Source organism: Silene latifolia, chromosome 6 (genome assembly GCF_048544455.1).
Source record: "Silene latifolia isolate original U9 population chromosome 6, ASM4854445v1, whole genome shotgun sequence".
NCBI classification, from domain to species: Eukaryota; Viridiplantae; Streptophyta; class Magnoliopsida; order Caryophyllales; family Caryophyllaceae; genus Silene; species Silene latifolia.
In genome coordinates this window covers 129738019-129752346 of record NC_133531.1, presented here as the reverse complement: position 1 = coordinate 129752346, position 14328 = coordinate 129738019, and positions in this window count along the sequence as shown.

Below are 14328 nucleotides of genomic sequence, written 5' to 3'. Positions count from 1 at the left end.
TTTTTGATTGATTCTTTTTATATGATTTTCTTAAAGCTTTTTTTTCAGCTTTCTTGGCTAATTTCGCCTGTGAATAATGATGCTTTTTCCTTTTCCTTTTATAAAAAGGATTATCATTAAAATTCTGTTTATTATGTTTTCTCTTTTTAGGATATGGTATATCCATACCAAACTGGTTACAAAATTCTCCTAATTGATTTTTCTCCAGAAGATTTTGCCTTTTTAATTGTTGATTTAATCTAAGCTCATTACATAAATTTAAACCTTCTTGAATACAAGTTCCAATCAGACTCCCATAAGTATAATTATCATAGGGAATAGAAGTATATTCATTCCTAAGATTATTTCTAACTCTTTCCGCAAATAAATGAGGCAAGCCATCAATAAATTTCGACTTCCAATGCTCACTTGACGCTTCAGGGAGTTCCATGACTCTACTTAAAAACGTATCCTTATACCATCTAAAATCAGTAAGAGTTTTACATCTTAGGTTCTGTAAAAGAGTTCTGATATTTTCATTATTATCAGAATATCTTCCTGTAAAATGTTCAACTATATTTATTACTAATGTATAAACTGCATTTTCTTTTTGTGTACCATCTGGCATATCAATTTTTGTATTCATAATTAATATTTTAGCCTCATTTGAGAGACAATTATCCCACCAACCTTTTAATTGGCCTGTAAACCCTGCTGTAATCATTTTAGCGACAGTTACATCGCTATTACCAGCCATTTTACACATAGTACCATACATCATAATTCTGTGGATTTGATTGTAAATTTGTTTATCTGTAAATCCATCAATATTCCATTCATAAATACATTTTCCACTATAACTATTATTTAGTTGGAATTCCTGTTCCTCGTGAAGGACATCCATTGGTGAAGGTCTATTATAATAATATAATCTTTGAGTAGGCTTATCTGCCCATCTTTTATCTATTCTATTCAATTCATCTCTTATAACTTCTTTATGATTACTTTCATTATCAGAAAGATTTTCAACAAACTTATCATTAAGAGTTTTTAACGTTAGTTTATCTAACTTTGCTTTAAGTTTAGCTTCAATTTGTTTACTCAAATCTTCTTGCTCCTTATAAGCTTTTTCCCAATTAAGAGGAGCTTTTGTGATAAAGTTGGAAATTTCAGGAGGATTTTGAATATTTACCCCTGAGGATCCTGGTTTTGAAACTATCCTATCTTTGTTAATATTATTTTGCTTATTCTGTAATTGAGTTAATTCATCAATTTTTTTATGCAAGGAACTTAAATGTTCTCCAACAATATTCAGCACTAAATTAGCATAATTATTTTGTTCTATTAACACATTTAATTGTGTTGCTTTTATTAGAGATGCATCATCTCTGGCTGTATATAGTTTTGATACTGTAGTGAAACCACATGTACTGTAATGAAATTGATCTAATGGGGGATAAACACTCCTTATAGTTTTATTATCAGCTAATTCATATGTTCTTTCTAGTACAGAAATATGAGGTTCTATAAATATAGAATAAAACCAAGTTCCAAAATACATAATTTGATTATGAGAAGAACAATACTCATAAAACTCATCTTGGAGTTTTCTTTGTTGATCTTTATTAAAATGTTTAAAAAACCAAGTTCTAAATTTTTCCCATTTAGGAGAATTAAATTCATTTTTAATTAAACATCTAGCTTTGCTCCCAAAGCTAAAATCTACCTTTCCGTTTCTATCCATTAAGACAATTATAACTCATTTGAGACAAGGTCTCGAATTGAGGTTCATTTGTATGACCTCTTATAATATTATCATTATATTTTTGAAATTCATTTATTCTAACTTCTTGGAGATTTTCATTTTCTTCTTCTCTTATTTGAGAAGTAGAGGCTCTAGAAGGTATAGGCCTTTCTATCTCATATTCTAGAGGGGAAATAAATGATCTTACAGAGTTAGATCTAGAAATTCTAGAAGATTTATCCTTTAATAAAGGTATTTGATTGTCAAAAATCAAATTAACAGATCCATCGGCTGTTTGTGAAACATTTAATAAATTCGTATCAATTATTGGTTTTGGCTTCATAGCCCTTTCTATTTTCCAGTTTTCTGAAAAAGTTATCTCTTCCCATTTAATCTTTCTTCTTGTAGTTATATTTGATTTAGAAAAATTAGACTCAATAATTATAGTCTCATTTAAATTTTTATCAGCTAGTCTACAATGAGGATTCATTGTATATAAGGGTTTATAATATATTCTATAACAAATACAAATTACTTCTGACCCTGGAGCATAATGATAACCATGGGTTTTAACATTTAAAGTCAAAGTATCCAGAATATTACTATCTGTTAAGGAAACTGTCAAATTTGGATAAACATCAAAATATACTGGTCCATGTGCCAGACTAGATTTTATTATTCCCATTATAGATGATTTAAAATCTAAATTTCTTCCATCTCTTAAAGCTGCTATAAAGCTTTCAGGTAATCCTTCTAACGTCAAAGGCTTAAAAGCTATTTGAACTAGCCCTATATGAATAAATCTATATTCTTTTTTCCTATAAGGTTCTAAATCTTTATCATTTAGTAATTGTAAAAACATTTCTTCATCATCTAAAGAAACTGATTCTTCCGTAGTTTTTACTACTTGTTTTAATCCCAAGCTTTCAAAAAAGCCTAGTTCATATATCTTATTTATCTCAATCTCTGGAATAGTCCATTTATTAAGCAGATCTAAATTTTTAGGTAAATCTACTTCATAACTTGCACTGTTTTTAACAGTTTTCTTGTTACCAAGAACATGCTTTATCAAACTCATAAGGATAAAAGGGTATGTTGAACTATAACTTTCTAAATTCCTTAACCTTAACCTCCATGGCTCTGATACCAACCAAGGGGACGGTGACCAAGATATGACGGCACTGTCCATACACTGTTCATCTAGCCAGATAGATTTTACTAAACAGGAAAACTACTAAAGTGTCGTGGCTGTCATGAGTCGAACATGCATATTGGTTATTTTGTACAACTTTCAGTGATATCTATATAATTTTGTATACTATATCAAGCCGGCTTAGATAAGTAATGTACAATGAATATAATTTTATTGCATAATTGGTATGATTGTATAACAAAGTAATTGGTGACACGACTGCTAGTTGGTAATGGGGTGTCTTTTGGTGTGATACACGCTTCCAGTGGTTTATATTTATGCGAATCAAATTGTGTAATGTCAAGAAGTGTATTGGGTCATCAGGAGTTAAGGTTTACTTTGTGGTTCGTAAATAATATCAATATGGTATAATATGTATCGGTTTGAGGGACAGGAAAGTTGTTTGATGGTGAACTTCGGAGACGAAGTTCCTTTTAAGAGGAAAAGAGTAATGTCGCAAAGGAGAAAATGACGTAATTATAACAATTTTACAGTATTTTCATACTATTTTAAAGTATATGAATGATTGCTTGGATAGTTTTATTGTGGTTATTGTGCAATTGAGTAAGAGTTTATAATTGTTGAATAGAATAGCACGTCGTTATACTTCATTTTCAGTAATTATTCGTTTCAGTAATTATTCGTTAGGTTGTCATGAGAATTGGGTGTTATTAGCGGTAGTAGAGTTGCTATCAGTAGGATCACGTTGTGTGGTTGAAATGATAGAGTGGAATGAGTAATGTATTGTTGTGACTCGATAATAGGATCGTTGTTTTGTGTGTTTTGTAATTGGTAATCGTTGGCAAGTGGTGGATGGAAGTATAATCTGATTAGTTGTGTTGGCATACATTTGAGTAGTATCACAGAATGAGTACAAGTAATGGTCGAGTGGATTGTTCATGTTGTTTCTATGCGCAATGTGTGCTTGGTGTGTCAGTAGAAGTTGATGATTCGACGGGAGTCGTGTTATGTGCTATGTACTAAGGTAGGTGATGATGATGATGTCCGACGAGCATACGTAGTGGCATGATGTTCTTAAACGATATTGTTGACCTGTGTCGGGTAAGCGGTGGTGTTCACCTTGGTTCCCTTATCTTGTATCGCGAGGGAAAATGAGTCAAACTTCGGGGACGAAGTTATTTTTAAGGAGGGAAGACTGTAATACCCGTCCTTTTAGGGACCCGTTAACCGGCCTTAGACACCTACCTTGACTTTCGGAAACCTTACGAGTGATGACTAGTGAAGAAGTGAGCTTTGGCTTGTGTGTTACTCGATCTAGCTGAGGCTACTCGATCGAGTTGCTTGGGAGCTCGATCGAGTAGGGGTCACTCGATCAAGTAAGTCACTTACTCGATCGAGTAACGGGTTTGCAGTGGGGAATTATAAATTGTGTTTCGTGAAACCTTAAATCATTTCCGCTTCTCTTCCCTAAACCTAGATGTCGTCACTCTCTTTTCCTTTCACCATAGTTCCTTCCTTGAGGTTATTGAGGATGCTTATGCCATGGGGATGGGTTGCTTGAGTCGGGTAGCGGTCTTGACGCCGGATTGCTATGCATAGGTATGGTATCGTCATTATCATCGTCGTGTTTCAGCTAGGGTTGTAGTGATAGTGATAGATGGTTGTACTGTTTGTATAGGTGTATTGCTTGGTTGATTGGTGTCATGTGATCGGACGCGAAATCGCTGCGGTGCACTAAAGGTAGGTTCGCCTACTCAGTACTGTTGGTTTTCTAGAGTGTCTTTTGATGTGGTTTGGTTGATTGTGGTGATTGGCTGGTGTTGTGTTGTTTTTTTTATCGTTATTGTGGTACAGCTGGTTGTGATTGTCTGTCTCTGGTTCTCGAGGTGCATCCTCGGCTGAGTGGAGTCACATACGGGAGTGGCTTCACGCCCGTAGTTCACCATCCGTGGAACCCGCCACGGGAGGGGATGTGCAGATTAATGGACATGGGTTTATCGCTCAATTTGATGAGCGGGGCTTAGGTGGGAACGGTTGCGGTCCCCCACTGGTAGGGCTGGTCCAGTGGACAGTCGGTGACGGTGATTGGTTGGAGGAGCTGTGGTGTGTGTGTGTGGTGTTGTGCTTGCGTTGTGTCTGTGGTTGTTGTCTGTTTCCTCAGTTGCTGACCTTGTGTGGTTTTGTCTGTTGTTTGTTTCTGTTGTGTCTGCCGTGATCCACTATGGTGAGAAGTCAGTCTTAGCAGGTTTTGGCTGGATGATAGCTGGGTGCTTGGAGGAACGAGTCTATCACGAGTCACGACAGAAGTAGTTCACATAGTAGATAGTGGTTTTGAGTTGTACCTTTTGTATATCATTAGTTTTGTTAACCACTTGTAATATAACTTAATTTTTCTATTATCGACATTTGATTATTACTGTCCTCGGACAACCGAGATGGTGACGGCCTTATATGCTGGGGAAGGTCTTGTTAAGGCTTATGAGTATAAGGGAGTGTCATAGTAAAGAATCTTCAAGTGAAAGTGCCATTTACTGAATTGGTAACTCAAGTGTCGGCTTATGCTATGTTTTTGAGAGAGATTTTGTCAAAGAAGAGGTCTTTTGATGAAGTGGAGACTGTCGCGTTCACTCATGAATGCTACGCCGCATTGCAAGTCAATTCTCCACCTAAGCTTAAGGATCCAGGGATTTTTTCTATTCCTTGTACTATAGACCCTTTAACTATTGACAATGCTTTATGTATTTTAGGAGCGAGTGTTAGTGTCGTGCCGTATAAAATTTGCAATCAGTTAACCATGACTAAGCTTAAATGCACTAACATGACTATTCAACTGGCTGACAGGTCTATTAAGCATCCTATGGGTATCTTAGAGGATGTGCCAGTTAAGATAGGGAAATTTTTCATTCCAGTCGACCTTGTAATGATAGATATAGTTGAAAATTCTCGTGTTCCTATTATTCTAGGACGACCGTTCTTGCATACAGCAGGAGCGGTTATAGATGTTAGACATGGGAGTGTTACGTTCAATATTGGAGAAGATACTATCACTTTTGGTCTTGACAAAGCATCATGTCCTCCTGATTTAAAAGCTTCTTGTCATATGATTAATGTTGTTGATCCTACTTTTGATGATTGTCTTGCTTTATGTTTTGGCAGGAATCCACCTGACGCCCCTGCTATTGCGTCATATCCATGGAGCAAGGAAGTTGATGAAATAGAGAGGTTGATTTATGGAGATGATCCTCCTCCTGTGATGATTTATAGCTGTGATGAGAGTGTTGACATAGAAGCTGAGTTGGATGCTTTAGAAGCTGAGATTTTCAGAGAGGAGCCAGTCAAAGTTTTTGATGGAGCTCCAATGACGGATGAAGTGCCCTATCTTTTACCAAGTGAAGATGACATGAAGAACAATGAACATTGCTCTTATTTGATTTTAGACTTTGAGTTTGATGAGCAAGAACTTTATTCGTCATATATTTTATTCTCTTTGACTATTTATTGGTGCTACTTATGCTTGTGTGTTGCACATACATGCGCTACTTTTTTATTTACTATTACGAGCTTTAACTTGTATTGATTATGATTTGTGTGCGCATTTATTTTAAATGCAGAATCCTCGCTCGGCAGTTGATTCCTCGATCGAGTGCCATGGGGCTCGATCGAGTAACCTTGTTCGTTGGGTTTATTTCGTAGCCACACGATGATAGGAATTGTGCGGTTGATTATTTTCCCCTATTTTTGCAGCTGGTTTGGGGGAATTTCTACGCTCTTACCCGGTATTCTCTTCCCTTGTATCTTCTTTTATTGTAATATCTTAAGTATTTCTCATTTCTCTTGTGTGTGATTGCTATGTTGTAGGCGTCACAATGAGGACATTGTAACATTTAGGTTTGGGGGAGGAGTCTTTAATCATGTTGTGTGCTTTATTTATCGTTGTGTGCTTTTATATCTCAAAAATCCATAAAAATTAAAAAATTTCAAAATACAAAAACATGTTTTTCCTTTGTTTTAGGTCGAGTCCTAGTGAATTTAATAACAATGATGTTAAATTTGATTGTTTTTGCATTTGAATCCCATATAGTTGTCCATGTACATTGTTTTGACCCGTTATCCATGAGAACAAAGCTCATAATTCAAGTCTTAAACGTATTGACATGCCTTATATTGATTAGATTTGACACAATTATGTTGGTAAACTACATAAATTCTGAGGTCTATAGAGCTTCCAAGGCCAGGAACATCAATAAACTGGTCTCATTTGCCAATTATGCTTGAGTGTGGTTTCTCCTTGTGGAATATGTAATATCAAACTGCATAAGTGTGACATTGGTTTATTGATACTTTTATTGCTTTCATTTGACTAAGTACATGTGGGTAGGCGGTTCTTATCATTCAAATAAGCCATACATTACCTGGTTTTGTTAGCTCGTTTAAACCTTATAGCCAATCTTAAACTATATCTTATGAGCTACAATCTAGACTTTGCCAACCCTTATCGAGACAGTCGCAGTTGCTTGCTTATCATGTCTATTTTACTACTATGGTTGGGATTGGGACTAGTATTGTCAGTTGTGGGTGTGTAGATACTCAGTATCTGCACCTCCCAAAAACCACCCGATGATGATCGGACTATAACGTGTTTTTGATAGGCGTGCGTGGATTGGCTATACATGAGACGGTTTAATGCACTACTCGAATATGAAAAATGATTTCAAAAGTTTTCTAACTTCATTTGCATTAAAATAACACTATTTAGAGTTAAAATCGTCTTCGGACCCAAAACCGACTCAGAAACCGATCGTAAACACAAGCCTTACACATTTTGTTTGGTACCGTCGCCGTGTATTCGACCGACCCATTCGACCAACTCAACATTAATCAACATGTTTTAATTAACATATTTTCAACTCATTTTCAAAACAAAATCCTTTTTTAAGGCACTCTTTTAAACTTCTTTGATCGTGAGTAGTCGCTACGAGAAAACCGTCTCTAAAGTCGTCTATTTCGCAAACATCAATACACGTAAGTTTGAGGGCGTAAACAACTCACTTATTTCATGTCTCTACTGTTTTATGACTTTATAAGCACGAACGATGCACAACACGATTAAAATATAGGTTAGACGAGCCAAAACCGAGTTTTGGCCTGAGACAGAAGCCCCTTGTTATGCACGAGGGCTCGCACCTCACTTTGGGTGTCCAGTCGACTCAACCGTGTTTGTCCTCGTCTTTCCTCTTTATTTCATTTCTTATTTGTTATCGGTTTTTACCGTTTCAAATGTTTCAAATCATTTTTATGACAAACTTTTTAACCATAAATCATAATCACCCTTGGTTCCATATACCATGACGGTTAAATCCGTGACTCGGTGATATTAGTTGGTTAATTATATTTTAAAGTAATTTATTTCCTTTCATTTACCATTTTAATTCATTTTTATGTTAAACATATTTTGACCATTACAAAAATCATCCTTGGTTCTTTATACCATGACGGTTTATTCCGTGACTCGATGATATTATTGGTTAATTACAAATTAATGTGTATTTTAACACTCTTTTATTTGATTTACCATTTTTCTCATTTGTTTACATTTGTGAATATATTAGTCATAATTCATAATCATTCTTGATTCTTTATACCATGTCGGTTTAATCCGAGTACGATGACAAACTTGACTAATTACAAAGAATTGAACTTGACATAATTAGTTCAAATCAAACATTTCCTTTTACACATTTTACTATGTTTTTCAAACTTGAAAATACGACAACGAATATTACTAACATAATAGTAATTATTCCGAGTCATGCAAACCATACTTGCAAATCATTAATCACAAAAAATGGTTTTAAATAACCTTTTAAACAACCAGGAGACGCTCCTTGGGTCGACTCATGGCTCGCGCTCCAAGAGACCGTCTGTTTTCATATTTTAAAACCAGGGCAGAGCCCCTTCCCTCGCCAATAGGCTCGCTCCCCAATGGGGCTGCCTGGCACTACTCTGTTCCGTTTTTATCACTTGTCTAGGACGCTCCTGACTATGGCTAACCCATATACATGACGGATCAGATTGACAAGTTTACGTGTTTTTACACTTTGTCATTCGACACCCTTTTCCAAACAATGGATCGTGTTAAGCATCATAATCTGAATTTGGTAAATGGATGTTTAATTTCCGTCTCACATGCAAATCGATCTAAATCCAACTTTAACACCAATTTCTTGGTACATGCATAAACAACCGACTTAGGAAATATTCACATGTTAGCTTAAGACTTTTGGATGTGCATTCATGCATTTACACCGTTTTATCAACTCTTGCACTTAAACAACCACGATCGATCAGTAGAGGCCGCTACCGCAGGCGGGATTGGGTGTCTGATTAAAGGGATTCCCAATACATACCCTCACCCCTTACTCAGAACCTTTGGATAGTGGATGGCCTTATCCAGGGCGTACGAGAGTCATTTTAGGCATAGAATGCTAAAAGGGGAGCGAGTCCTTATCTTTAGTACCTATGTCAAGCACCACTTTTTGCCTTGATTGACCTAGGTATAAAGTGGATTCTAACGGGTTCCAAGCATCCCACAAATGCTTGGTGGCGACTCCGAACATCTCTGCATCGTTTTGAGACCTTTACCGAGACGAAACCGACCGATCTAAAGCGATCCGGTCGAAAACATTTTTACTCCACCGAGCGTGGCTTTCTAGACCACTGCATGTCCACAAATTGGCTTGGCGTGCAGGTGGCTCGTGACTACGGACCGGTAGGCGGCATCTCGCCCGCAGACCGGTCTGTGGCCCATGTCCATATTTTGGCAACTCCGCTGGGGAGAACTAGGACACTTCTGTCTTTGTGATGCTTAGAGGTGAAACTCGAACGAAGTCGTGGTTAAAGTGCATTATTTGATATTACGGTCATAAGTCGGGTTCCTTTTCCGGGCCCATAACCTAACCTTCATCGACCAATTCGCTCGTCCCGTCGGCGTGAGTTTTCTCATCCCCGCGTTTCGAATCGCGATTGAGTCAAGCATGTCGCTGACGTTACACATTTATGTTTCGTCAAAGAGCTTTCATCACCTTCGAGCATGAGGCTAGGGCACCCTCCTTACACATTTTGTTTGGATTGGTATCCCTCTCAAAAATCGGGGTTTGATTGCTTGGTGTGTAACCCACCCTTTTAAGCCAAAACCCGTGTCAGCATTATGCATAATATAATGAAACTGCGAGTGCTTATGTGTTATGTGATCATAAGTCCTTCCATGTCATTTCAAACTTTCAAAAACCCCTTTTGCGCCGTTATAATGGCCATTTCAAACCTCGATCTTTCGCCGACCGTTACAAACCTTTTTATGTCGTCGTAATGACGATTTTCAAACCCGGTTCTTCACAACCGTTTCAAAAGCATCTTTTTTGGTCGTCGTAATGACGACTTCATACCTTGGTTTTTTTTCACAACCGTTTCAAATCACCTTCTTATGCCGTTATAATGGCTATTTCAAACCTCGGTCTTTCGCCGACCGTTGCCCACCTTTTATGCCGTCGTAATGACGATTTTCAAACCCGGTTTTCTATAGCCATTTCAACACGCCTTTCTAGGCCGTCGTAATGACGATTTTCAAATCCGGTTTTTATAACCACTTCAAAGCACCTTTTTATGCCGTTTTAATGGCCATTTCAAAACCCGGTTTTTATAACCATTTCAATTACACCTTTTTATGTCGTCGTAATGACGATTTTCAAACCTTGGTTTTCACAAACCATTTCAAAATACCCTTTTACGTCATCATAATGGCCATTTAAAATCTCGGTCTTCCGCCGACCGTTGCACCCTTTTATGCCGTCGTAATGACGAATTCTACCCTTGAATTTTCAAAATTCGAAATCAGCTTTCAAACTAAAACGTTTTCCAAACCGTTGTAATGACGATTTCAACTCGTGCAACTTTACAACTTTCAAATCTCGTTTTCGAAATCAAATTTGGCTTTTCTAAGCCGTCGTAATGACGATTTCAATTCTCACACTTTTCGATTTGCATACCGTCTTTCAAAGGTTAAAACGATTTTCTAACCCGTCGTAATGACGAATTCAGTCCTCCTAATTTCAAATTTCAAACTTCAAACCATTTGGAAACAAATTTAATCGTTTTCAAATTTTCAATCCAATTTCAATTCTTTGAAAACAAATTTAACCGTTTTTACATTTCAAATTCAAAATCAATTCTTTGAAAACAAATTTAACCGTTTTCAAATTTTCAATCCAATTTCAATTGTTTGAAAGCAAATCTAACCGTTTTCAAATTTCAAATTCAAAATCAATTCTTTGAAAACAAATTTAACTGTTTTCAAATTTCAAATCCAATTTCAAATCATTTGAAAACAAATTTAAGCGTTTTCAAATTTCAATTCGAAATCAAATCTTTGAAAGCAAATCTAACTGTTTTCAAATTTCAATTCAAAATCAAATCTTTGAAAGCAAATCTAACCGTTTTCAAATTTCAAATTCAAAATCAATTCTTTGAAAACAAATTTAACCGTTTTCAAATTTTCAATCCAATTTCAATTCTTTGAAAACAAATTTAACCGTTTTCAAATTTCAATTCGAAATCAAATCTTTGAAAACAAATTTAACCGTTTTCAAATTTCAAATTCAAATTTAAATCATTCGAAAACAAATTTAACCGTTTTCAAATTTTCAAATCCAATTCAAATCCTTTGAAAACAAATTTAACCGTTTTCATGGCCATTGTGATGACGATTCCAAATTCTTCAATTCTCGATTTTCAAATCCGTGTTTCGGAATTCCAAAAACCGTCTTTGGAAACAACACATTGTTTTCAAAGCCGCCACAATCTCAACTTAAACCGTCTTTTGAAAACAAACCTAAGACAACCCTTTAAACTGGCCAACCTTCTAAAGATCCCTACTCTTCGGAAGCCGTCCATAAAACGACAAATGAATCTTTTTGAAAATTTCTATTTTTGAAAATTTCAGTCCACCATTCTAATTCAGCCTCGAGTCGATTAGAGTCCTGTCGATTTCAAGTCGCGTTGTCTAGATAACGTCGAGTCTCCGCCAAAGTTAGTACCTACTTTCTGGTCTAGGTTGTGTCGCCTAATTGTCGAGACATCTTCAATGGCGTTAGCAGAGTCAAAACCTCCCGGGTATTAAACCCGTCTTTCCCCTACATTATGGGTCAAAGGTCAAGTTTGTGTACATGTCTCGTCCAACGGCGTCACGCCAGCAACAAACATCCAAACTCAATTAGAAGTCGTCTGCCTAGGCTTCACTATACCAAAGTCGACACTCGAGTCTAAATTCAAAGTCGTACACCAAGAGTTCAAACATAAGAGGTCATTCACGATCATTAATGAACTCATAACCCAGTCACACCGTCGCGTCTTCACGACATAACTGCCTTTTTTACATATGTGTCACACTTGCCTTTGTTTCTGCAATTCCTTGCCAAGACAAGTTATAACGCCATTCGTTATGTCAATAGGAATCCCTTGGGTGCCATCAATCGTCAACCAGGAACTCAAGAAACCAATCAATCTGCATCCGCCATGACTTCCGCCGAAACCAACAACATGGTCCTTCGACTCCTAGCTACCGTGGAAAACTTGAGCACTCGTCTCTCCCAGGTTGAGGACAAAATGATAACCGGAAATTTTCCCTCTTATGATATTGAGCAAAGGGTTAAGCTCCATGAAAGTCGACTACTTTCCAACAACAAAAATAACCCTCCGGAAAACCTTATTGGACACAGTCAGGAACTTTCCTTGGATTGCTCTCATCTCATCCCTCTCGACGATGAGAAAATTCGTGCAATTGGACTACAAAGTGATATACCCACGCTCTCCGTCTCCATCAACAACATATTCTCAAAGCTGCAAGTGGCTATCGATTACTTGAACACTCGGGTACCTAATTTTGAGAAAAGGTTTGGTAATGCCAAAAATGAACCTGACCACCAGGGAGAAGACCAACACCCAATTCCCAAACAACCAAATGCTGAAAACGAGGAACTGTCTGATGGTTCCCAAACCCAAGAACCCACCAACAAAGAACATGAAATTGCCTCACCAAATACCCTTCAAAATATCAAACAACATCCCCAAAACTTCCCATTGACAACAACCAAATCCTACTTCCGCCTAGGATTGACAAAAACAAAACTCACAAAAACATCCCAAAAAACATCAATGTTGGAATCAGGGGAAAACATCAAAGGGTATTTACAGATCTGGGAATAACATATGGCACCGCTCTGAGGATACTTTCTTCAGAAGGATTACTACAACCTATTGATCCCACTCCGGATCCAAAACCCGAAAACATAACCCAATTTTGGAATGGCTATGCATATTGTCGATATCACAGAGGCAAGGGGCATAAAACTGAAGCGTGCTACGAGCTCAAGCATGCCATACAAGTTGGAATTGAGGATGGCAAGTTTTCCACCTTACTCTTAACCAGTCCAGACAAAGAAACTGGGCGGCCTTATAGGAAGTTCATCGATTTGGGTGATCGAAAAGATGAGTATTCTCCCAATCATTTGGTAAAAAGGAAAATGGTAGATTCAACGCCATCCTATCAGCAAGGAGATGAGGCTTTAGTTAAACATGTCATTGACTGCCTTCAGCCAAATTATGCATCCCGTTTGAAGGGTTGTAACATCAAAAGCGTCGAGGACCTATCAACAAAAATTTCTCGCATCGATGAAATCATTAAAGGAGGTTCAACATCTGCGACCCCTCCCAAAAATCAAGCCTTCCGCATCACCGAAATAAAATTTGTGGAGCCTTCCCCAGAAAGAGCCACGCACCCGCAAAGACAATTTTCGGACTTAGGCATGCCTTATGCCATCGCTTTAAGAGTGCTTATCTCTGAAGTAATAATACAACTGATTGGCCCCACTCCATATCCTACACCCAAGAAGAGAGGCCGATTTTGGGACGGTTCCCAATATTGTCTATATCATAGGGGTAATGGGCACGACGTAGAGATGTGCTGGAAGCTCAAACATATCATCCAAAACATGCTCGATCGTGGCAAGTTGTCTTTATCAACCCTAAATCATTTAATGGAAATGATTGGCCCTCATGGGCGTCTTACTCCTCAAAAATAGGACAACCTTCTAGGATCTCATCCTTCGGGCATCCCAAACAACGAGAGTGAAGTGATCAAGTGGGTCAACGCTTAAGACCAGACATTCAAGCTGCTGGATGCTATGAAGGAGACCTTCGAGGGGGAAGTGATGATTAGAAGTCCGTATCTACGATTGAGTCTGAGTCCGAGGCCGAGTCTTAGGCTTTCTCATATATATCCTAGCGTTTGTCCTTTTTATTCCTAAGTGACAACTGGGGGCTATCCCCATGAGTCACATGTATTCATCGAGTCTGTGCTAACATCTTATTTATCTAAATAAAAGCACAATTTTCAACTATC